The sequence below is a fragment of the Chrysoperla carnea genome, chromosome 2, assembly GCF_905475395.1.
Source record: "Chrysoperla carnea chromosome 2, inChrCarn1.1, whole genome shotgun sequence".
Lineage (NCBI taxonomy): Eukaryota > Metazoa > Arthropoda > Insecta > Neuroptera > Chrysopidae > Chrysoperla > Chrysoperla carnea.
Window position 1 is genome coordinate 8,955,557 of NC_058338.1, and position 26,021 is coordinate 8,981,577.

The 26,021-nt window shown below is 29.2% G+C and overlaps 2 non-coding genes across 2 annotated transcripts; both read right to left on the reverse strand.

Annotated features, from left to right (window-relative positions):
• Window positions 1–17,745: 17,745 nt before the first annotated feature.
• On the reverse strand, window positions 17,746–17,817 carry Trnap-ugg. The gene has a single exon. It is a non-coding gene; the product is annotated as a tRNA-Pro (tRNA).
• Window positions 17,818–17,920: 103 nt separating this feature from the next.
• Window positions 17,921–17,992, reverse strand: Trnap-ugg. Its single transcript has one exon. It is a non-coding gene; the product is annotated as a tRNA-Pro (tRNA).
• Between the last annotated feature and the right edge of the window lie 8,029 nt (window positions 17,993–26,021).

Sequence of the window (26,021 nt, forward strand, 5' to 3'; positions counted from 1 at the left end):
CATCGACACAATGTTAACTTGAGATTAGACGTACTGACCCTTAATAAATCAAAAACTAGTCGTTAGGTTTTTAATGCCCCGTGAATTTTTAAGGTTGTTCGTAACCACAACGTTTGGCGCAGTAAGCAAAAACATAAAAAAAAATATATTATTATTATGAAATATGGAATGACCTTACAAAGACGTTTATTTGATTTTGTGCTGTGTCTTTTCAAACACAGTTAAAATAATTGAGTTATTCGTTGTCACAAGACACAAGACTATTAATTTTTTTTTTAAATCTCTGACCTTACTCAACAACTAACTATTGCAGACAACAAATAACACAGTTAGATTAGTCGAGGTAGTTCAATAGTCACCATTATTTGTAATTTTTATAACACGAGTATAAATAAATTTATTTTAAGTTGATGGGGCTTTGTGTGACATATTTTATTAGAAGTAGTTTTTTTTTTTTAAATATAATTTTCACTTTTATATGCAGTAAAATAAGAACTCGTGAATACCAGAACTGTATCGCTAAGGTCATATTTCTCCTCTTTATTAGATGTTTCTTATTAGTAGATGCTTTTCATCGAAATAGATTTTCTTATTCTATTTCGTGTTTCGACTTTACGGTGATTTACCGAGAACGATTTGGAATAAGCGAATAATTTTAGAAAAATTAATTCTTGATACATTAAAAATTTTATTTAGAAAATGAACTAACTTATATAGGTTTGGTACCAGTGAGAATGCTTTCAATAAAAATTATAATATAAATAAATCATTTTAGTTTTATTAAACTAAATAAAACTAAATCACAATGAAATATCATCACATTGCAATACCGTTATGTTAGGTTAGGTTATATTGGCTGTCCACGAAGAACACACTTAGGCTATAGAGCCCATTGTGATACCATATATGTGTTTTACCACCTTTCCGCTGATAATTTCATTTATCAGTTCCTCAATTTCAGAGGCTGAGTGCACCTCCTTCATGCATATACCATACACTAAACCAGCCCATCACAACTATTAATTAAATTAATTTCGTTGCGACGGCGGGAATCGAGCCCGCTACCGTAAGCATACCACGGACGGAATTGAGCTAATAGGGCGACATTTATAACTGTACAAAGCCGAAAATTCGTATAGTTACTAACGAAAGTGCACTAACTGGTACGAAAGTAAGTTTCCGAAGGTAATGTTTTTTTGCTTACATCTTTAGTCACGTGATGATAGAAATTCTCACAATTTCTAAAAGGCTTAAAAAATATAGTATTTTTTAAAACTGTAGATTTGTTGAGGGGAGTGCTGGTGTGTTAAGGCAGAAATCGAACGATTTTTCACATGAGACGGTTGTTTGTAGATGTAGGTAAATTAATTAAATGAATTTTGTATGACCAATAATAAATTATTAATTTGTTTGTACATGACATTGGCCATCAGTTAAATAATGTTTGTTGTTGTATGGTTTAATAGTTACATAATAATTTAGTTCCGGCATAGCATGACACTATAATAAAATTGTCCAAAGGTTATGGCTCTTCACTACACATCACAACACTCTCTTCAAAAGGTTAAAAATTAGTAAGCATTAAAAGAGAGAAATAAATAGTAATATTTATTAATTTGTATAAAATTAAAAGTTTTGAGTTTTTTACTTGCAAATTATGTAATTTTTTTTTATTTTGCTAAATAATGATCTCATATATTATTATCATAAATTATAAAATATTATATGTTCAATATTGAATATCCAATTTTCTGCATTAGTAACCGGGGATATAGGAACGTCCCATCTACAAGATCACTTGCCAGAAAGATTTTGACCTGTTCACAAAAAGCCATATACATCTTGGCTTGTTTATTTATAACTTGTGATTTCTATCGATACTTATAGAATAATAGTCGATTCTTCCCTTATTTACGGTCGCCATATGCATTTCTGATGTCTCAAAAAACAAACCATATCCAGGTTCTGGCCATTTCTGGGATTATTTACGATCGTCACATCAATTTCAAAGTTTTCTGTCATTGGCTTAGCTAGAGAATTGGTCTAAAGTGAATAATCATGCTAATGCATCAAAAATAATAGAAATTGCCAATGCTTTTTACATAAATGAATGGGAGCATCTGATTTATACAATATTTACTTTAAAAATGAAATTGGACATTAAAACTTTGGAATGGTGAGATCATAAAAAAATAACTATTCATTAAATGAGGTCATTTTTTTAGTATTCTTCGAAAGGTCAAAGTGTCTCTTAAAAAATGTTCCCAAAAATTGCTATTAAATATAACTGTAGCCATTAATATACTCTACTGATTAATTAAGTACATCTATAAGAAATTAATGAACCACTAGAAAAAAAAGTCGTTGAACTTGTGCACGGATCCTTGTTCCGTGAATTCCCCTTCATAAAATTGATTATCATTTTAAACACTTAAATCCAACAAAAAAACCGTTATCACACACCATTATCATGGATAATGGTGAAAAATAGACTCACGGTCTAAAAATGTACCGCTAAAGAAAAAACCGACTAGAGGAATAGGTAATATTGAGATTTAATTTTGTTCATTATATAATTTGTATATCATATCTGTAATTAAATTGCCTATAAATAAAAAGAAAGTAATTTTCTACTTCATTGTCACTATTTTCAGATTAGTAAATTACTACAACATTAATGCGTATTTTTATAGAAAATGATAAAATTTAAATTTTACTATGTAAATAAAACTAAATCTAATAATAATTCTAATTAATTAATAACTAAAAATATCAACTAAAATAATTTATGGTTTATAATAATAATAATAATAAGTAATATTTAATAATATAATACAAAAAAAAGGTCAAATTCATTTAGTATAAATATTTGAAATAAAATAATATAATTCTTAATTTTATATATTAAATCAAATTTAATTATTATTTATTAAACAATATCAAAGATATTAATAAAACCTGTAATAATATTTATGACTTTATCTAAAATATCTTAACAGATATTTATTATTATCTGTGCTATTATAAAACTAGGCTATCTATCTGTTTGGGTGTTTGTTCGTCGTTGCACAAAAATTAACAAATCGATATTGGTGGAATAACATTTCTTTAATAACATTCATTCTTTACTTTTTCTAGGATAATTCAAGGTTAATTTATAGTTTTTCTCGCTACGATAACGTGTATAGTTTATATTTCGTGTAGAGTTGCTTAAATCGTACCACTGATTAAAACAAACAAGGTAATAATCGTATAATTATGGTTTCCATAGATGACCCGCTGAATCTAGTTTCACGTACGTATTGATCAGCAATTTCTAATATTAATTAACCTGCAGTTCCAATTCATTTAAGGCTATACTATGCTTAGTCCTCTCGACAAGTCCATTCAGCCCACCGCCTGCTTAGCCTTTCTGAAGCCTCTGCCAGGTCTGATAAATATCTATTCACAATACATGAATAATCATAAATACTACCAAAATACTGTTTAAATTATTGTTCACAATTGTAGAGAAATATGGTGGAAGCGCAAATAAGTACATAAGTATATCGTAAAGTAATATAATACACTAATTATATGCGCTTCCACCAATTATTGCATTTAATATTTTGTCGTTAATTTTCTAATGTTTCGATCAACTCTCCTACTTTTATAAAAACCTTTTCCTGGCAATAATTAAATAATTACGCACCAAAATAAAAATGTTTCTATAATCTCTCTAGCGATCGCAATTTAAGTCCGATTTCAATAAAATTTGGTATCTAGATGGATTTTGATATTTGAAAGATCAAGTTCGTTAAAGAGAAAAATTAAAGGGTTAAAAGTTCGCTCAAAACTTTATTTTTTCATTCTGTATTTAGCAAAAAAAAAAACATGTATATTCTTTTTGAGTCACATTATCAACTTCACACTTTATTTCTGTTTTATATTTTTTTCTGTTTCAAATATTTCCTGTTAGTGAAAAAAAATGAAGAAGAAATAAAAATTTCGAAATGTTTTTCTAAATATTGGCTAAATAGTTTAATTATTTATCCCAATCAGCTTGTGTTAAATTATAGTCTTTAATATTATCATAAAATTTTTACATTTTCATATAAAAAAAGTTACTCTTTTAAAATACGATTATTAAAAATAATATTGATTATATAATAATTATTAATTAATTATGAAATAAATTTTATATAAGTTAATACTTAGACAGTGTCGTAAATAATTTAATGATTATATATTTATTAATAAAACTTTAAACTACAAAGATGATGCTATATATGCTAATTGTATGCTAATTAGTAACAGAATAATTTATATGATATTCATATGTATATAAATCTAATGCAATAATAACATTATCAACACTCTAATAGTCTAAAGTAGACTACAAGGGTGCTAACTTAAAAAATATAACTTGTGTAATATAATTAATCATAATAATACAAATACAGGGTCTTTAGAAAAGAAAGATTGCAATTAAGCTAACTATAACAGGACATATAATAAAAACAAGTGAAAACAAACAATTGACTGAGTTAATTGTTGAAATACCATGCATAAATAGTGTTGATTTCTTTATCACATTACACATACAAACATGTGACACATACATAACTGATAATCAAGTATAGTACATATTATAAAATTTCCGCCTAATTGGCGTCCTCACAGGTAAACAGTGATGTTTACGAAAAAATGTTTCAAACAAAAGTTGTTTACTTTTTGATAAGGAACATTTTTTACATTTAAACTTTTGTTCTATCTTTAACGGTTTACAAGATGGGTCCTACGGACCCAAGACCCAATTGACCTATGATGCTCATTTACGAACTTGACCTCACTTTTTACGTCCTGAGTACGCTGTAAATTTCAGCTCGATATCTTTTTTCGTTTTTGAGTTATCGTGTCCACAGACGGACGGACGGACGGACGGACGGTCGGACGGACAACCGAAAATGGGCTAATTAGGTGATTTTATGAACACCTATGACAAAATTTTTTTCCTAGCATCATTATTTTTAAGCGTTACAAAATTGGGACTAAACTTAATATACTATGTATATTTCATATATACATGGTATAATTATAAATTGAATTTTACAAATAAACTTATAATTTACCCTTAAAATTAATTGTGAATGCTAAACCAGCGGAAAAGGAAATTAAGCCATAGTCATCACTACATAGTGTTAAACAAAGTCGCTTCCCGCTGTCTATCTTTATGTATGCTTTGATCTTTAAAACTACGCAACGGATTTTGATGAGGTTTTATTTAATAGATAGAGTTATTTAAGAGGTTTATATGTATAGTACATGCATAATATAGTAGAGAAATACTGATAATTTAAGAGGTTTTTAATGTGGTGTCGTAAATAAACACATTTTTGTATATAAAGATATTCTGTATAGTATATTTAGTATTAGCATCGCACTCGTGCGAAGCCCATTTTTAAATAAAAATCAAAAATGTGCTTCTTAAGGCCGAATCTTTTCCATTAAGTTATTGAAAACGTTTGTAAATGTTTCAGTTTTGTAAATATTTCTGATATATCGAAACAAAGAGAACAAATTAATGGGAGTCAATTGTGCAGCTCTTTTTTATATCGAAGTATTTTATTCTTGCGGTTTTTATGGCTTTGAACATCTGTATAACTTCTCGAAATTGAGCTGAAAGATTGAAAATCGATATCTAAGTTAGGTTAGTATAATGGAAGTGTCTTCAGTTAAAAGAGGTGCTTTTTATACCAAATGATTAACGCATATACTCTGTCATACTCGTGATATTTATATGCCTAGATGTAAATCGAACATTCTGTATATAATAGATAATCATTATTTCAAGATACTGTACCATTTGATTCTGAAGTTATGCTGTTGGAGCATCCTGTACATAGTAACAATGTATAATAATAATATATATTGTTTATATTGGTAACAATAATAAAGTCATTAAATTTAATTATTCAACAACTAAATAAAACTTTTAAACGTAATATTAATGTCATGTCAAACAGTATGTGCTATGGCCATACGGATATGGTGCAACTGAGGATTCTATACAACGTTTATAATACTAGATGTTACTCGTCCGCTGCGCTGAGCATAATCTTTTAGGATGTTGAATGTTAGTTCTTGTTATAAATTTATATTTATTGCGTATAATATATGGTGAGAAAGAGTTGAGGAGCGTGGCTTTCTGAGAATCCAGAGATTTAACACCCTGCGTATATACATTTATATGTTATATGACTTTCTATATAAACTTTCACCCGATATGTTACCCCCTAAATTATCCTTTCCCAAGGTTCAATCTAATTCTGAACAGTATAGGTCATCAAAATTGTTTCAGGAATCAAAGCGTGAAAACGTTACAGACAGGTAAAGTTACTTTCGCATTTATAATATTAGTTAAGATAATATGAGTAATAAAATCATCATGTAATATGCAAAATATATTCTGGGAAAGTGTTAGGTCAATGAAAAGAGTCTAAAATATACTATGGTTATTAGATCGTTTATAAGGAACTGAAAAAGCTTTTGGGAAACACTTCTTTGGTGGCTATTAAACCAACTTTATACAATTTTTGAATTAAAAGGTCGTAGAAAAGAAAATAACACTTTGTACCGTCATAACCTGCAATTTCCATAGAGACTGCATATCAAAAGTTTTTGTTTTGATTTCAGATTTTGTCAGATCTATTCTCGAACATTTTCAAATTTTAACGAAGGGTACATTGAAATCGACATTAGTACAAAGATCTGTTGCCATTTCATAGAAAAGAACATCTTTCTAGAAAGTGAAAGGAGTTCTTTGGTACAACACAATCTTTCTATGATTAATATTATTATGATTGCTCAGTCTGTGCAGACACATGTATATTTAAATGTATTACATATCATTATTAATAAGTATAATATCAATGTTAGTTACAAGTTACAATGTTATTACATGTGTTTGTTATCGTGGGCAATCTTTTAAATTATCTTTAAAATAAATCTTCATTCCAATTATAGATGACGCTTTCATTATTATTTAATTATTATTATTCATATATCTTTTGTTTTGTTTTGTTTTGCTAAGCATCTTATTGTAATGCATACATACCTAGGGCATTATTACTATTATAATAATAGAATCAGTATAAATGCAGAAACGGAATTGGATGTCTGATATTTGTCGGATAAATCTAAATTTTCAACAGTATAAGAACTTTTTCAATACAATTAGAAAGTAATCCTATAGGTAGAGAGCATAGTAGGTAGAGTTAATTGTCGAAATTCCATTCATAGACAGTGTTGATTACTCTATCACATTACACATAAATACATGTCACACATATACTTAATTCCAAAAAAACTGCCACAGTTAAAACATTCTAAGCGTACTCATCATATGTTATGTTATAATAGTAACACTTAGAATATTTTAAAACGAGCAATTATTTTGACATAGAGTACACATAACTGATATTCCCATATAATACATACTTTATACAATTTACGATTAATTTGCGGTCTCACGGATAAACAGTGATGTTTACAAAAAAATGTTTCAAACAAAAGTTGTTTATTTTTTGATAAAGAACATTTTTACATTTAAACTTTTGTTCTATCTGTAACGGTTTACAAGATGGGTCCTACGACTCTGACTTACTACGTTCTGAGAACGCTGTAAAAATTTCAGCTTGATATCTTTTTTCGTTTTTGAGTTATCGTGTCCACAGGCGGGCGGACGGACGGAGAGCCGGAAATGGACTAATAAGGTGATTTTATGAACACCTATACAAAAATTTTCTTGGTACCATCAATAATTTTAACCGTTACAAACTTGGGACTAAACTTAGTATACCTTGCATATTATATAATATATGCATGATATAAAAAGTTTCGATTTTCAAATTTCAATAGAAATATCCACCTATTCCTGGATTCATTCGGACTAGTTTAGAGGTTTACGACGATATATCATGTGATCTCCATATGTGTTTAATATAAAGTAATAATCTATTCCTGTTAAATAATTATAATATGAAGGCGGTATAGATCTATAATTTTTTTATCATATTGGGAAATACAATTAGTGGTCAAACTTAAATTCTGAGTAAACTTAGTAATGTAACCGCATTAATTATAATCACATGCTTCTATTAAACAATACAGAATAAAACTATAAAATTTATTTTAACGATGTATGAGCATGATAAAAATATTTGATTTAAAGACTCAAAATTTTTGAAAAGGAAGACTTCTAACGAAATTTAAAAAAAAATATTAAAAATCGATATAAAATACTTATGGATGATAACTCACTCATAAAACCACAAATTTTGATTTCAATTCAAACTGAATGACAAGAAACGTATTAGTAAAAGTAAACATATAAGCAATGAAATTTGGGGTTCATTTGGGGCAGAGTTCATTTGGGGTTGAAATTATTTTTATCTTATTTTTAATTTTGATAATGTATTTTTATTAACGAGTAAAGTTTTTCGATATCTGTCTTGGTTTTTGAAATATCGAATGTTGAATAATTAAACAAAAGTTTCAACTTTAAAATAATTTTGAAAATTACTCCAGATATCGAAAATTTTATTCTTACTTTTAGTCTTATATCGTCATGACGAATACAGAATATATAAAATTTAAATTTTTCTATAAAATCATGAACTCGTTGTTTTTTTTTTTGTTTATAATTAAATTAATTTTACAGAATTATTAAAATAGATTTATGGTTCATGCTGCTGTCTCTATCAATACTAGAACGAACTTGACACAATTTTTAAATAAAATTTATAATTTTAAATTGATATATTTAGCATGGCCATTTTAAAATTAAAAATCTAGTGTGAACGCTATGCAACTTCCATGTACATAGTACTATAGGCTACCTCAACTATATATTCACAGGTTAGGTGAGATTAAAGTGGCTTTTGTGTTTCTTGAAAATTTCTGATTTTCTGACTCTATATCTATAGCGAAACAACAATCATAAATAACAGAGTTTAATTAACCATCATAAATAAATGTATGAATTTCGTTTTTTTGTTCCAATTATAAAATTGCAAATTTTCTGTTGAACTATTTTCCGAAAAACCCCAAAAAACGAAGATTTTCTGTTCTATACATGCTCGAAAGTTGGAATTTTCACCACTCGTCTCGATATAAAATCAACTCAGTAGGATAAAATACATGGTTTATCAAAATTTTATAAAATTTTAATGTGATAGAGCAAAATTAAATTTTTTGGATTCTGATGACGTCATAAAGTTCAAAAATTCGATTTTTTTGATAACACCGGCAAATTTGATCGGATCTTATTGGAATTTTTTTTGAAACCCACTTATTTTGGGTCATTCTTTTCAGCTGTGATGTCAGTTTTTCCCTAGCTATAATTTATGGACTTGATTCCGGGACCAGGACTCCACATTCTTGAAACCTATTAGGGCAAGGTTAATTTTGATCACAAATTTGAAAAATATGACTCAAATTTAGTAGGATTACATACTTGGTTTATCAAAATTGGATAATATTTGGATGTGATAGAGGAAAATAAAATTTTTTTAATTCTGATGACGTCATAAAGTTCAAAAATTTGATTTTTTTGATAACAACGGCAAATTTGATCCGATCTTATTGGAATTTTTTTTGAAACCCACTAATTTTGGGTCATTTTTTTCAACTGTGATGTCAATTTTTCGCCAGTTATCACTTATATGCTTCATTCCGGAACCAGAACCCCACATTCTTGAAATCGATTAGAGCTAGGTTAATTTTGATTTTGAAAAATATGACTCAAATGTAGTAAGATAAAAATAGTTAATTCTATATAATATATAGAAGTAACAATGTATAATAAACCTTGTATATTTATCTTAAGGCATCATAGATATTTTTATTTATTTCTAATACAATAATAAATGTTTTTGTTATGGTAGTTCGCAGATTCATCCTCATATTTTGTAACAGATATTGCTAATAAATTATTACAAAAAAAAAACTAGTTGTGTATTGTCAAAAAAAAAAATATTTCGTAACTAAATTAACATTTAAAATATTCAGAGGGCATATTTATGATCTCAATTTTGCAAATTTTATGTCGTAAGTTGTGGGTTGATTGTTTTGGGTGTAAATTGGAAAAAATATGCGTATAATTTAAAATTTTGCAAACTTTTTTTGGTAGTTCCCACGGCTATAAAGTTTAAGTTTTTAATAAACACCTATGCAATAATGTTGGTTTTTCTATTTTTAATTCAGAACAAATATATCAACAATCAGTTATAGCGAAGGAGATGGTATAAGGTCGAACTTCACCCATCTGGTAACAAGATGCGACATATTTTTTATGAAATTTTATTGAACTCGCCTATTAAAGTTTTTCTATCAAAAAGTGTTCAAGGCTATTTTTAATTTAATTAATTTTAATCAATTTTTTCCATCAACAGTTTTTACCAGCAAGCCTATTTTCGTCATTAAATTATCTTTCTTCTGATACCAATTTGGATTGGTTAGCAGATCGGTGTAGATCTGTCCACACCATATGACCTCGTGAGCAAATCTCTCATTACGCGACTAAAGAATCTTTTAATCTTTAAAAATCTTTAATAAAAGTTATCAAACAGTTGATGCGTATTCTACATAAATTTAAGAGTAGAGTAAAAATTTTCCATAACGCTAAATTATTTGCATATAAAAATTTATTGTTTATTTACTATAAAAATTAATATCAAATTTGCGTAACTTATTTTTATTAAATATTAATTTTACCAATCTGGAACAGAAATAAATGATATTCGTTGATTTAACATAAATAAATATTAAATTTATATAAATATTTTGACTAGATATTTTTCAAGATTGCGTTAAAAAATTAAATATAAAATATAAATGCAATAAAATAGTAAGAAAATATATCTAAAGACTCAAAATATAGAACAACTTATATCAAGGTTGCTTGTCAAGCAAGCGCCATAAATTTTTAATATGTTCTTGGTATCGAAAGTTTTTCGATACCAAGTTTATTTTTTTCGATACTTTAGATACAAGTTTATATGACATCCCTATATATTATCACAGTTTAGGAACAGTTTTAAATGTTTAGGGGTTTTGAAATGGTTTCCGTGTAATTACTGAATATGTAATCACTACATAGTATAAAACAAAGTCGCTTTTTCTGTCCCTATGTCCCTATGTCCCTATGTCCCTTTGTACGCTTAAATCTTTGAAACTACGCAACGGATTTTGATGCGGTTTTTTTAATATATAGAGTGATTCAAGAGGAAGGTTTTTATGTATAATACATCCATATTACAGTAGAGTAAAGGGTTGAAATAGGGGTTGAAAGGGGTATGCTTCAAAAACTAAAAAAGTTGTGCATCGATTAAGCTCAAATATTGACACGATATACAACCAGCTTCAAAGATCTATTGTTTTTATCTACTTTTAACCTTTGGAGGGTAGAAAGGTGTAGCGAGAAAGTGGGAAGGAATTATCGAATATTTACAAATATAACTAAGTGGGGTATCAAATAAAAGAGCATGACGTGTACATTACAAAACTGTTATCCCACGCAAGGAAATGTGGAGGTAGGGGTGCAAGTGGGGATGTTGCCCAGCAAAGCGGGTAGTTCACAGCTAGTTTTAAATAAATAAGACCAATTTTTCGTATATAATGACATTTTTTAAATATTTACAAAACAGGTTTTCGAATAAACAACACTAATATTTGGATTTTTATGTTCTTAATAATGGCTTTATAAGTACGTTATGATAATGGTGGAAGCGCATTTAAAACAACTACCCACTAAAATTACATCAACACTGTTTTTTTTTTTTTTTTTAAATATTATTCGCCAACTTCTGTGGTCGTTGCGAACTATCAAAAACATCAGTAATTTTAACTGATTTAATTTTTAACTTTGATTCATATTTTTGAAAAATGAAATCGAGCTAAAATTGTTCGTCACCAGTGGAGGTATACTTTCATATATCATGTGTGTTTGTACCATCTAGGCATATACATATCTGTAGTATGACAGAATACATCCGTTTAGTAGTGCATCTAAGCGAGAGATATTATATACATGTATTGAACATTAGTTGGAAGACGCTTGGAGAGTGGGAGTTTTTTACTTACAGATAACTAGTAAGTATGCAACAAAACTCCCACTCTCTACATGCATATAACAGAACATCTGTCGTATCGTGTCTTACAACACATGTATATAATACCTCTCGCTTAGATGCATTACTAAACGGATGTATTCTGTCATACTACAGATATGTATATGCCTAGATTGTACAAACACACATGGTATAACAAATGCACCCAATTTTTGGGTCAAAATTACCTTATATATTGAGTTTTATCGAAATTGGAGATACTATTCAAATTTTTGTTTTGGAATTTGATGAAACCCCTATAGAAAGTTACAATGTCAGCGAGTATCATGGACAATACTTTATTTTCAAAAGAGTTTCCCAACCAAAAATTAAAATCCATAAAATTGTGAACAAAAGTGAGGATAAGTGAGGGCTATAACGTGATAGTCTCTGTTTTAAAAAGGAGAAATTGCCCAGCAAAGCGGGCGGAAATCTGCTACTATTCCTATAATTTTTGACTGTATTGTTAGAAAAGAACTACCTTAACGAATTGAGTTTTGTTTTCTAACAAAAACGTTAAAATTTTTTTAATGAATTATTTTTGTACATATTGTCAACATTGCTTGGTTTTGCGTAGGTTGTGTATGTTTGTAAATTCACGTTGTAATGTTTTCAAACATAAAATATTTAGTTTTGTTTTTCTGGAGTTGTTATTCACCTTTTTCTCATTTCTGACTAACATAAGTACAAGTGTTTTGCATAGTACATTTAAACTAAACAAACAATTTGATTCTTTTGGAAATGTTCTTGAAATTGTTTATAAATAATATTTTCTGTTCAAATTGTTGGCTTAAACGATCATCATTTTAAAAATATACTTTCTTCTTGTATTTTGATTCTTTAATTTTTCATGGAGAATAGTCCGTTGAAATTATTAACGACTTTCATTGAAGGTCTTATTGCAAAATGTTCACAAATTTAAAATATGTGTATTAAAAACTTCTAGTTTAGTTTAAACAAGTGAAATTTGTGAAATTTAAACAAAATTTAAAAAAACCCCCCACAAATACCGAAATCTCTAATTTATGGTTCAAAATAATGATCACAGATGGAGCAGATTGATCATCATTTTGAACCATAAATTAAAGATTTCTGTAAAAATTTAAAACAGTTAAATGTCAAACGAAACATGGCCACCTTTTCTGATATACTCAATGTATTATGACTATTTTACAATTAAAAAAATTGAAAACTGTGCATATCTTTTAGCTACGTAAAACAATCCCTTCAAGTGTTATAGAAGGATAATAAGTGAGATCAAGAGGGGTGGAGGGTATAAAGCGGTGGTTTTTTACTTTTAAGCCCAGTGAAGCAGGCGGGTATCAAGCTAGTATAAAATAAAAATGTATGAGCTAAATAAGTATTGAAATATGTATTACATGTGTATTAAAGTATTAAAGTCCGTAAGATAAGTGAATAGTAATAAATATGTAAGGAAAAACCATTTATAGTACAAGATCCGAATTAAGGTCGACCTTCACCCATCTGTTTACCGAATGAAAGTTATTTTTTATGAAATGTAAAATATTTACAAATATCCCTGTTGTGGGTTGCCCTAAAAAATATGGTCCAGGCAACTTTTAATAAAATTATCAAAACTTAGAAAGCTTGTAAACTTTATTTTTTGACTGATATTTTGTGGACAATCATATAGCACCGTATTTGCAATAAAATTATCTTTATTTATATATGTGAGGCAATGAATTAACAGATGAACGTAATTACTATTCACAACTTGTATAAATGCGAAAATAGTGAACGAAAAGAGGCAGACAGCATAGCTGCTGCATATTCTTTATGGCTTTTACTTTCGAGTAGATCAATATTCGTTAGATATGTAAGTCAGTGAAAAATTTCAAAAAATTTTACTCTTGATATTTTCACTAAAAGTAGTCTTGACCACATTTTTTTAGGCAACCCATTGCAGGGATATTTGTTAACATTTTATATTTCATAAAAAATAACTTTCATTCGGTAAACAGGTGGGTGAAGATCGATCCTAATTGGGATCTTAGACTATTATATTTGCCTAATTTAAGAGAGACTGATATCTGAGTGATACTTTTCACTTCGTACGTAGCTCTCAGTGATCCTGTATCTCCTCGCACTTAGCCAAGTTTTTATTTAATTTCATTGATTTATTAATTATTATTATTATTATATTTTATTAAGATTATATCATCAATTAAAATAGTAATGACATTTCGTTAGATATTTATTTAAGTATTCGTACCTTTGTTTATTAATATAATTATATATTCATATTACTAGTAATTGTATTTTGTAATTAAAATTTCCTTTTATGAATTTTTTAACTATAATTACTATAATTATAGTCCAGTCATTTTGCTGAGACTGCCTATCACAATTATGGAAGAGAAATTTTTATAAAATTTTACAGGAGAGTTAGTATAAATCAATAAGAAGCTAGTAGGTTTTGATAGTAATTTGGAAAATTTGATTGGTAAAAAATGAGTGCAAATGCGGTAATGAACTATTTTTCGCACTCAATGATCCAAAATTAGTGGGTTTCAGTAAAAATTCCAATAAGATCGGATCAAATTTGCCTATGTTATAAAAAAAATCGAATTTTTGAACTTCATGACGTCATCAGAATCCAAAAAATTGTATGTTGCGCTAACACATCCAATCGTTTTCGTTTTCACATCCAAAACTCCAAAACGATTGAGAAAGTTCTTATCTCACGAACTTAGATAAAATATATTTTTTTATTTGCTCAAAAAGTTTAAAATCAAGCTTTTGGAGTGACACAAAGGAGTAAAAGAATAGGTACAAAAGAAATAAAAAATTTTTTAAATACAAATAAATAAATTTAAATAATAAATAACGTCCAATGACCTGTTTATAACTAAATTGCGTATATAAAACACAATTTTTTTTTTTTTTGCAAATTTCCATAATTACGTCATCTCATAATATAAAACACTTAAATTATTTTGATGGAGGGTAGGCGTTTTGTGCGCGGTAGTATCGTATTGATTTAATGAAAGGTGTAAGTCTACTTAAATTAAAGTAGAATATTTCACTATAGATTATTAAATAGACGCAAAAATTTTAATATTGCAAAAATAAATTTTACCGGGATACATGAGGACAGTTTTTAAAGTCAGGGCAGATTTCACCGTAGTGACTTGATTTGGCATTAGACTAGTATGATTAATACGATGATAGGAGGCATTAGACTAGTATAATTAATTCATTTAATCTCATGATTGAAAAATCTGATGTAAGACAAGTTTTTACAGTTAAAAATGATGAACAATTAAAAATGACGTACTCCGAACTTCATGAGTTTGTTCCAGTTTGGACAAATATATTAAACTTTCTCTCTAAAACTCTTTGGAAGTATGCTCCTTATCGCACGATAATTGTTTGCTGATTGGGAGTTAAAACCAAAAAAAAAAAAAATGCAACAGTCAACAAAAACCGACATCTAAGCTATACGCTTATATTTTTTGTATAGTAGTCCTTTTTTATTCTTGCAAATCTACTAAATAGTTAATACTCTATGAACAAAATATAAACGACCCCATGAAATAATAAATATATCCATGGATGGAACGTGTGTATAGTCTCCATCATCGCGTTCCTACTCTCAGAAAGGATACAAACAGCAAAATAAAATATACATCCAGCAACAATCATATCATGTTGATGAAGGTGGTGCAATCAAATGTTAAAACGAATTTATTAGAATAGTTGGGGTGGGCGATTATTTTTGCACACATTAAAATAACACTTACATATTCATATATATTTTATACGGTATCCCAAACCACCTGTAACGTACAAATTACTTTGTTCTATTTCAAAGCCACTTCCAACAGGATCACAAAGACATCCCCAGCTTTGTTAAAGACTATCTCGACCCGTGAGAAATTCCTAAGTGCGGTACCCGTGACTAAAACATGCTTAAGAAATCTATCTATCTATAAATATATAGGAGACTTTCTATAGATATAGATAGTCACTCATCACGATATCTCTGGAACTATAAGACCTAGAGACTTGAAATTTGGCAGGAATATTCCTTTTGCCAAGTAGAGGTCAGCTAAGAACGGATTTTACGAAATTCCACCCACAAGGGGGGTTGCGGGGGTGTTCATGAATAAAAAATTCATATTTTTCAATTATGGCTTTTAATAGTTCAAAACTTGGTCAGAATGTTTTAAATTACATTTAGAAATTTTTTTAACCTTCGGAGGGTAGAAAGGTGTAGCGAGAAAGTGGGAAGGAAATATCGAATATTTACAAATATACCTAAGTGGGGTATCAAATAAAAGAGCATGACGTGTACATTACAAAACTGTTATCCAACGCAAGGAAATATGGAGGGAGGGTGCAAGTGGGGATGTTGCCCAGCAAAGCGGGTAGTTCCCAGCTAGTAATATATAAACGTGTAATTTACGTTTTTTTCATTTTATGCAATTTTATTACATATATGATATACAAATTACATAATGACCAAAACATGTTTTTTGCAATAGACAGTGAATCTATTTTTCGTCATTAGTTAGGACGATAAGCTTTGATAAAAAAAATAGGGAAGATATCACGTGGAAAGTTCTCCTTTTTCCAACTTTGTAATGGATGGTAGGTGATCTGAGATACTATATACACAAAACTCAACTAAATTGTGTGGGTTTTTTTTATAAAAATAAATAAATAAATAAATAAATAAATAATAATAATAATAATATGTATAATGAAAGAATAAATAAATTGGCATAAACACTACACATTTTTACGCATATGGTGTGATTAGTAAGATAATAGTAAACATTTTCAAATTGTTTGTTTATAAACATAACATTCAAGTCAATATAAAGGTTAATTTACTAGGTTTTTGACTTATTCAAAGGATTTTATAAAAAACATTTTATTTATTATGACGTCAGCCATATATATATATATATATATCTTAAATATATAGGAGACTTTCTATAGATATAGATAGTCACTCATCACGATATCTCTGGAACTATAAGACCTAGAGACTTGAAATTTGGCAGGAATATTCCTTTTGCCAAGTAGAGGTCAGCTAAGAACGGATTTTACGAAATTCCACCCACAAGGGGGGGGGGGGTTGCGGGGGTGTTCATGAATAAAAAATTCATATTTTTCAATTATGGCTTTGGCAATTATATTATAGCAATCTTTACTTTTAAACCCAGCGAAGCGGGTGGGTATCACTCTTGTATATATATATATACAAAACGATATCATAGTCTTGAAGCCAGTATAAGTATACTTTTATACACTGTTTAAAAACTTTGGCTGTATTGAAGATTCGCTGAAGAAAGTAGCAATCAAATAATACCATTTAAAGCAAATAGTAAGACAACAATCGTAAACCAACGGGCTCGACCAGGACTTTAGAAATTAGATCAAAAGAAAATGGGCTCAACCGGGATTTCAACCCGGGACCTCTCGCACCCAAAGCTAGAATCATACCCCTAGACCATTGAGCCGTTATTAATGTTTCACAATAGATCAAACATCCAACATATGGTTAGAACACTTTTACATAAAAATATGTATACTCATACTCTGATCTATATTCAAAAAAAATTATGGGCTCAACCGGGATTTGAACCCGGGACCTCTCGCACCCAAAGCGAGAATCATACCCCTAGACCATTGAGCCGTTGTTAATCATTAACAATAGATCAAAATTCAAAGAAATGGTTAGAACACTTTAACTATAAAAATATGTATACCCATACTCTGATCAATATTCAAAAAAATTTGGGCTCAACCGGGATTTGAACCCGGGACCTCTCGCACCCAAAGCGAGAATCATACCCCTAGACCATTGAGCCGTTGTTAATAATTTACAACAGATCAAAATTCCAACATTTGGTTATAACATGTTACCATTAAAAATTTTGTGTTCGTTTAAGTATATTTAAAAATAATAAAATATTAAAAATTATGATCTGTATACATTAAACCATAAACCCAACGCTTTTGAGGGAAAAAAATCATGTTGTACATAGAAAATAATTGTTACAACTAAGAACAAAATTAAAATAAGTAGTACGCATGCATTAATAATTTGAACTAGACACAAGAATGAGAATTAAATTTACTTAAAAATAATTTTTACTTATCTCATTCTAAAAACATTTCAAATAAAGTGGGATGTTGAATATTGTAAGCACTTTTTTTTATGGCTGCGTGTCTAGTCCTACATATATGGTTAATGTATATAGGTAATACTATTAAAATTGAAAAAATTCTAAATAGTGCCAAACTTGTAGGTATAGGCTGGCTCTCTATTGTAAAATAGGAGGAAGGTTATACTTGAATGGGTCACACTGTATACCTATTTATGTGGAAATTATAAGAAAAGTAAGGTGTACATTTGTATGGGTTTAAGTTCAAAAATAGTACCTCGAGAATATTAGGTTTCAACTCTTCACCCCCAACCATCCCGACTACACAGAATATGGAGGGTATGAATTCGATCTTCTATGTAGTATATCTCAAAAACCAATCAATTGATTTGATTTTATGCCCTTTCAAATGAGGTATCACCAAGTAGGGTAATACTTCAAATGATATCAAAATATTTTCGATTTCTTTTTTCGGGATGAAAAGAATAAGTTTCGATCAGAAAGTTAATATGTTTATTGATTGGAATGACATGACAGTTGACATTCAAACAGACATCTGTCTATTGTTAAACATTTTTACATACATATATCATTAAGATTGATTTTTCCTTTAAAAAACATTAATGTTTAATTATTAACGTGTTTATATCATACCCTGTATATATGAAATATATAACAAGGTATACTAATTTTAGTTCCAAGTTTATAACGCTTAAATATATTGATGCTACAAAAAATATTTTAGTATATGTGCCATAAAATCACTTAATTAGTCCATTTCCGGTTGTCTGCCACTCTGTCCGACTGTCTATCCGTTTATCTGTCCATCTGTGAAAAGTGAGGTAAAGTTCGTAAATGATCAACATAGGTCAATTGGGTCTTGGATCCGTAGGACCCATTTTGTAAACCGTTAGAGATAAAATAAAAATTTAATGAAATGTTCCTTATCAAAAAATAAAAAACTTTTCTTTGAAACACGGTTTCGTAAACATCACTATTTACCCGTGAGAGCGCAAATTATAAAGTATGTTATATAAAGTATATGTGTGGCTATCTAAGAGTGGCTACCTTTCTTTACTTACATGGCGTAAAAAGACAAACGATTGCGAATTTAATATTGTCTCTAGATGGTATTTCAACAATTAACTCAATTTCGCAATCAAATTCTTGTTTTTACTTGTTTAAAAATAATTCAAACACTGATCACTAATAATGTCTAAGTGTATAGGTTTTTCAACAATTATCTCAGTCAATTGTTTTCAAAAAAGATTTTCATATCATACATATTTACAATGACTATAATATAACAATTATAAAAATGTAACATGAATATATTATTATAGGCAAAATTCATTTATTAAGAATAGAGGGTGTTACAAGAAACAATATGTTTATGTAAAAAATAATACATAATTGGAAAACAACAGACTTTAAAATCATTCGATATATATTGATGCTAAATAAATAAGTAATTTATTCACGTTTGAAAAACGACAAGCACGTATATGCAAACGTGTTTTGGCTGTAAAATATGACTTCATCACTGTAATAAATGTATAGTGATTATTATTTATATTTCAAATATTATTATTAAACTTAAAAAATCCTTATATTAATAAATCAATTTTTTTTAAATTAAATTTCACTATTGATAAAGAGCCAGCGGCGGGTTTATGACATTGATTGACTACGCACGGATCTATGACAATTCAGCAATGGAAAACCAAAAAATAAATAAAGTAAACAACGGTTTTCCATCATTCACTTATAACTTCGACACTTACATCAAAAAAGAAATTCCTTCAATATAATCGAAGAAATTCAAGAAATTATTCACTGCTGCTTTTGGTTCAATAAAATAATGTTTCACATTTAATAATTTTACACATGAGTCTCTCTATCAATGTCCTATTTTTCATGACCCACCTTCCTGTGACGTTACTCCCGATAATAATTCCTTTAAAACTATATTTCAACAGGTTCATATACAGGATGTTCTATTATTGACTGTAGAACTTTCGCTTTCTGAATAAGCTGAGAAAAAAAAGAAGAAAATGTTCTTTACCAAATTTTGATCTGAGGCCTAATTTACGAGATAATTATCCTACTCTTATTATAATCAATTAATAAAAAATACATTCCCCAAAATGGAATTCATCCAATAAAACACTACTTAAATAGAGGATGTGTTATAACATAGTGGAAGCAGTGTCTAAATGCAAAAATACTACGAAGCGAAAGTTTTGCAGTCAATAATTAAACATCCTATGTATGTGTAACAGAAAAAGTCGATTGTATGTAAGATTTGGCTCTTCCTAAGAGGCAGAGTAGACTAAAAATATTATTTTCCTAAGCCCAGAACATATTCCTTTCAACTAATGCTTTTTTTACAGTGTAGAATACAATACAACGGCTATCAAACTTTACAAACGATACGACGCAGCATGCAATTTTGAATGATATCATTATTAATATATTTGAATATAAATAACGTTTTTTTTTTCATAGAATGATCGGAAAATAGATTTTAATTCTTCGAAAAGATATAAAATATTTTCACACAAAAAAACACACCAAATAGTAATAAACTTGGCAAACATATGACAATGAATAATTATGACTTTGACCCCAAAATAAAATATATAAAATGATTAATAACAAATTTGTATTGTGTTTTTCTATGTTTCGCATATGTAACTCAAGTGTGACAAAATTTCAAGAAAATTTGGTAATGTCACAGAAATGATACATTCTTGGAGCTAGATTAAAAAAAAAAAGAAGTTTACGATGGAGAATATATAATTTTTAATCATAGCAACCCAAACTTTTTCCACTAATATAAATTCCAATTTTTCTATGAAATCTCCTAAATTCTAATTACTACAGCCCCATTAGTCTAATAAAAATGAGCAGATTGGACTAATAAAAACTGACAAATTGGGCTACAAGCTCATGCTAAAATTTTCCAGTAAAATAACTCATCAGGAATTCATATTGAAAAAAAGATGCTCCTATATGTAAAAGTAAGTTTAAGCACCATGGCGTTAGTTTTGCGCGGTACAGGTGAGAATATGAATGCAACACTCCTTGGTGTCTCATCCCTGCACCAGCAAATATATAAGGCAATGCTGGATACTAACTCTGCACAAACGTTCGAAGCGAATAACATAAATTCCTTACAGAAATACTAAAGTTTCATACAATCTCTGATTAATTCTGAAAATGTCTTCTAGGAGAATATTTCTTCCGAAAGAGTCTCAATCTCTTGCCATTTTCTGTCATTAAATAATTGACTTTTTCTGATTGTTTCAGTGATAGTTTTACTTCACATATTCTTTTTCTGAATTTCAAACTAAGTATTTCATAGTTCCAGAATAGATTTATTTCCACAAGAGACCCACCAAAATTACTCAAAAAGAATTGTAGTTCTTTTAAATAAATCATTTCAAATCAAATTTGTTTTAAATTCAAATAAATAAAATAAACTAATTTTTATTTAAGTTCTATAAATCATTATTTTGCCAAATTTTTTTTAAAATGTACATCCAGAACACAATATTAAATAAATCATCCTCATATGTTGCCTCCGTGTACGCCTAATAATACGCAGAATTAATTTGTCCACCATAAAAGAACTATCAAAATGTCAGTAAAAAAAGAATTCAAGTATTTTCAGTGGGGATTTGATACTGTTGATAGTTAAAAGATTCAAGTTACAAGTTCGGGTTGAACTCCAGAGTTTATATTTATGCCTATTTTTACATAACTGAATGTAGGATAATCCTGATGTCGAACTGGCCCTACTACCCATAAAAATGTAAAACTAGACTTGATACCATGACAAAATTTGAATGTGAAATTAAAATTGATTAAGAAACGAAGAAGTTATAAGTCAGTCAAAGATTGCATTCAAAGCCATTGACCATCTTCTTTTAGTAAAAAAATTTTGTAATTTAACTTTTTTATTTTATTCGAAATATGGTTTGTAAATGAAAACAGGAAAGCCTAAACGATATGCCTACGTGTATATAGAGGTTGTGTGATGCACATCATATTTTTTATTTTTTATTTTATTTGATATTGATGATTTGCCAAAATTTGGATTATTTACGTTTTCTCACCATAAAGAAAAAATTTGTTAAATAATTAATACATACTTAAAATTGAATTTTTTTTATTAACATTAAAACGTAAGGCATCGATGGAATATAAATTGTTCTTTTAGGCCAGTGTTTCCCAAAGTGAGCAATTAAAAATAAACATACGGTTAGCGTTTTTTGCTTTAATGTACGTATACTTTTATGGGTGATGAAAAGCAATAAAATTTCTTATACAAAATTCTTATAAGAAAGTCTGACAGCACTTAGAGCACTTCCACGTCTGAAGTACGATCACAATTTATTAGAAAATTTTCTGATTGTGTGCGCAACATTGGTCCCAAGATTTTTCGTATAAGAAAACGTAAACTCTTAACTTACTTAATTCAAGAAATAGAATGAATGACCAGCATATTGTGATATTGTTGATGATATTTTATTATTAATATTTATTGCAACTTTCTCTATTCAAGATCAAAGGACACATAAAACACATTCAACACTCTTAAGGTTGTTGTCTCGCTATAATATTTTGTTAGGCAACTAGCAGATACCCGAACGCAGATATGAACTTTGGCTGGACCGGACTTACGCTAAGAAAACCTCTTGAAGACATCAGCCAGGCACTCGATTGGAATCCACGAGGCAGGAGACTTCACATCACCTGGTTAAGAACCGTAAAAAAAGAGGCAGAACTGGAAGGCAAAACCTGGAGTGAAGTCAAGAGTCTGGCCAGCATTGTTCGGTGGAGATCCTTTGTTGAGGCCTTGTGTCCCCCTAGGGATTAATGGAATTAAATCAAGTAAGTCTACCGTGGATATAAACCAAAACTTTTTTTACAATACTGTAAAGAGGTAAACACCTTAACTGACTGGTATAGATGAATAAATGCAGTAGTTACAAAATAATACAATGCAAATAAATGGATCAAAGTAATAACTTTATTATAAATGACCTTTTGATTCAATCAACCACTTTAAATAATGTTCCTTTTATCATTCATATTATTCATATTTATAAGCGATTTTCTTATTACCGAAAATGTAGCTCTTGATTTCACTAGTTTACAAAGTAAAATAAAGATCATGTCATTCTAATGAATTTCATATTGTTTTATTTAGTGGCAATAACTAAATGCAAAGATTTCAGGGTTTGTACCACTTAGTACTAATAGACGTAAAATTACCAGTTTTAGTACTCCACACCCGAAGCGGGTTGTATCGCATAAACTACAACAGCTAGATCCCATAATGCCGGTTTTCCACTAAACGAACTAAAGCTCAAACTGCAACAAAAACAAAACTGAAACTGAAATAGACATTGACTAATACATGCTAGTCTCCAAAAAGTTTGTAAAAAGTTGCAGTTTTGTTTTTTGTCGACTCGAGTTTTAGTTTTGGTTTTGTTTGTCCGCTTAGTGGAAAATCGACATACGAAATCACATACTCCGATAAGAAAATGAATTCCTTTTGAACTCTGGTACTAAACTCTCCCCTATTAATAAAAATCACTACATATTATAAAACAAAGTCGCTTTTTCTGTCCCTATGTCCCTATGTACGCTTAAATCTTTGAAACTACGTAACGGATTTTGATGCGGTTTTTTTTAATAGATAGAGCGATTTAAGAGGAAGGTTTTTATGTATAATACATCCATATTATAGTAGAGTAAGGGGTTGAAAGGGATATGCTTCAAAAACTAAAAAAGTTGTGCATCGATTATCTCAAATATTGACACGATATACAACCAGCTTCAAAGATCTATTGTTTTTGTCTACTTTTAACCTTCGGAGGGTAGAAAGGTGTAGCGAGAAAGTGGGAAGGAATTATCGAATATTTACAAATATACCTAAGTGGGGTATCAAATAAAAGAGCATGACGTGTACATTACAAAACTGTTATCCAACGAAAGGAAATGTGGAGGGAGGGGTGCAAGTGGGGATGTTGCCCAGCAAAGCGGGTAGTTCACAGCTAGTTAAAATATAAAAATAATTCTTACGACAATTTATTAAATTGAACCAGTAAATAACTAGAAATAGTAAATATTCAATCAATTAGACTAGACATAAATATGTCAATAATAAAAATTGTAGTCATCAGAATTTGACGTAATGCAATTAAGAAGACATTATTGACAAGTTTAGAAATAATATTTTAAAAAAAACTTCTTATATATTCCCTAGCCTGTTTTTTCCTGTCCATGTGGTATCTTCTTTATTTCTTTAACAAATTCCCTCATTTTCAAGTTTATCGTGTTGGCTACTGAAATAAAATGGACTCACGGTCTAAAAATGTACCGTTTAGGGAAAAAAATTATTTTAATATTTTGTTCATTATGCAATTTGTATACCATATCTGTAATAAAATTGCCTATAAATAAAAATAAAGAAAATTATTATTTATATTATATTATTTCTGTAGCCTGTTTTTAGCCACGGTTGCCGCACTGCGGACTTCCTTACGGGTCAAGCTAGTTATTTTTAAACGTGTGAGCTCATTCAATTAAATTTAAAATAAATGTTTATTATTAATATAAGATCATAACACCATATAATACTATAATATAGATGTGAATCAAAAGGGTCCATTGCATTGCATCACTATTGACTGAGTGACGGTGTATTCCAGACGCGACGTTATCAAATAATTAAATTGATTAAATACAATATTATATTGAAAGGATGTATACAGTCAAACTACTTTAATATCTACTATACTATAGAATAAAACTATATTATACTATATAGAATCTTTTACTATAGGTTAGGTTAGAGTGGCTGTCCTGGGGTGGGACACACTTAGACCATAGGATCCGTTGTGACACCGAAAAAGAGTTGGCCCATCCCCGGCCACTACTCCATGAACCATTTGGAGCTGTTTAAGAACAGCAGGAAAGCTTTCACGTCGACGGACTTTAGGTCGGAGAGGTCGTCAAAGAGAGGACATTTCCTCATGAAAAGAGCTGGACAGTGATAGAGAAGATGAGACATTGTCTCCTCCTCCTCGCATATTCTATCTTGTGATACCTCGTTGCAAAGGACATGCAATTTTCTTTTCAACCATGGTAAAAGAAATTAAATTGATCGATTGGTTCTTAAGATACCGAATAAAATAATATTCTATTAAAACTCCAAAAAAATAATTTAGAGGTTTCACTATAAATCAACTATGATCACAATAGCGAAGTTCATTTTAAAAATTTCCCATACATTCATCTCGTGGGAAAGGTTTCACTCAATTAAATCATATAAATATTAATACAGAAGTAACTTAACTGTTACAGTTGGCATTATAATCATTGGTCAGCAAACTTAATCAATCAAATCGAGGACCTATCAGTCCGTGGCTCGCAGACTCTAGATTAATGGTCATTTTAAACAGGGACGGAGGATTAACTAATTACTAGGCGGACTAGGAAACTGTATAAAGGCCCCAGATAAAGGTCAAAAGAGAAAAAGACAAGTCGACGGACGCAAATGAATTAAGTATTAATTCAATATCAATTTTAAGGATATAATTGATACTAACGCCTACTTCAAAATATACCAAATTGATTTTTACAAAGAAATTATTGATAGGAATATTTACTTTAAAATTATTTATCACTTTTTTGGGCATTGGGTTATAAGTTTGAC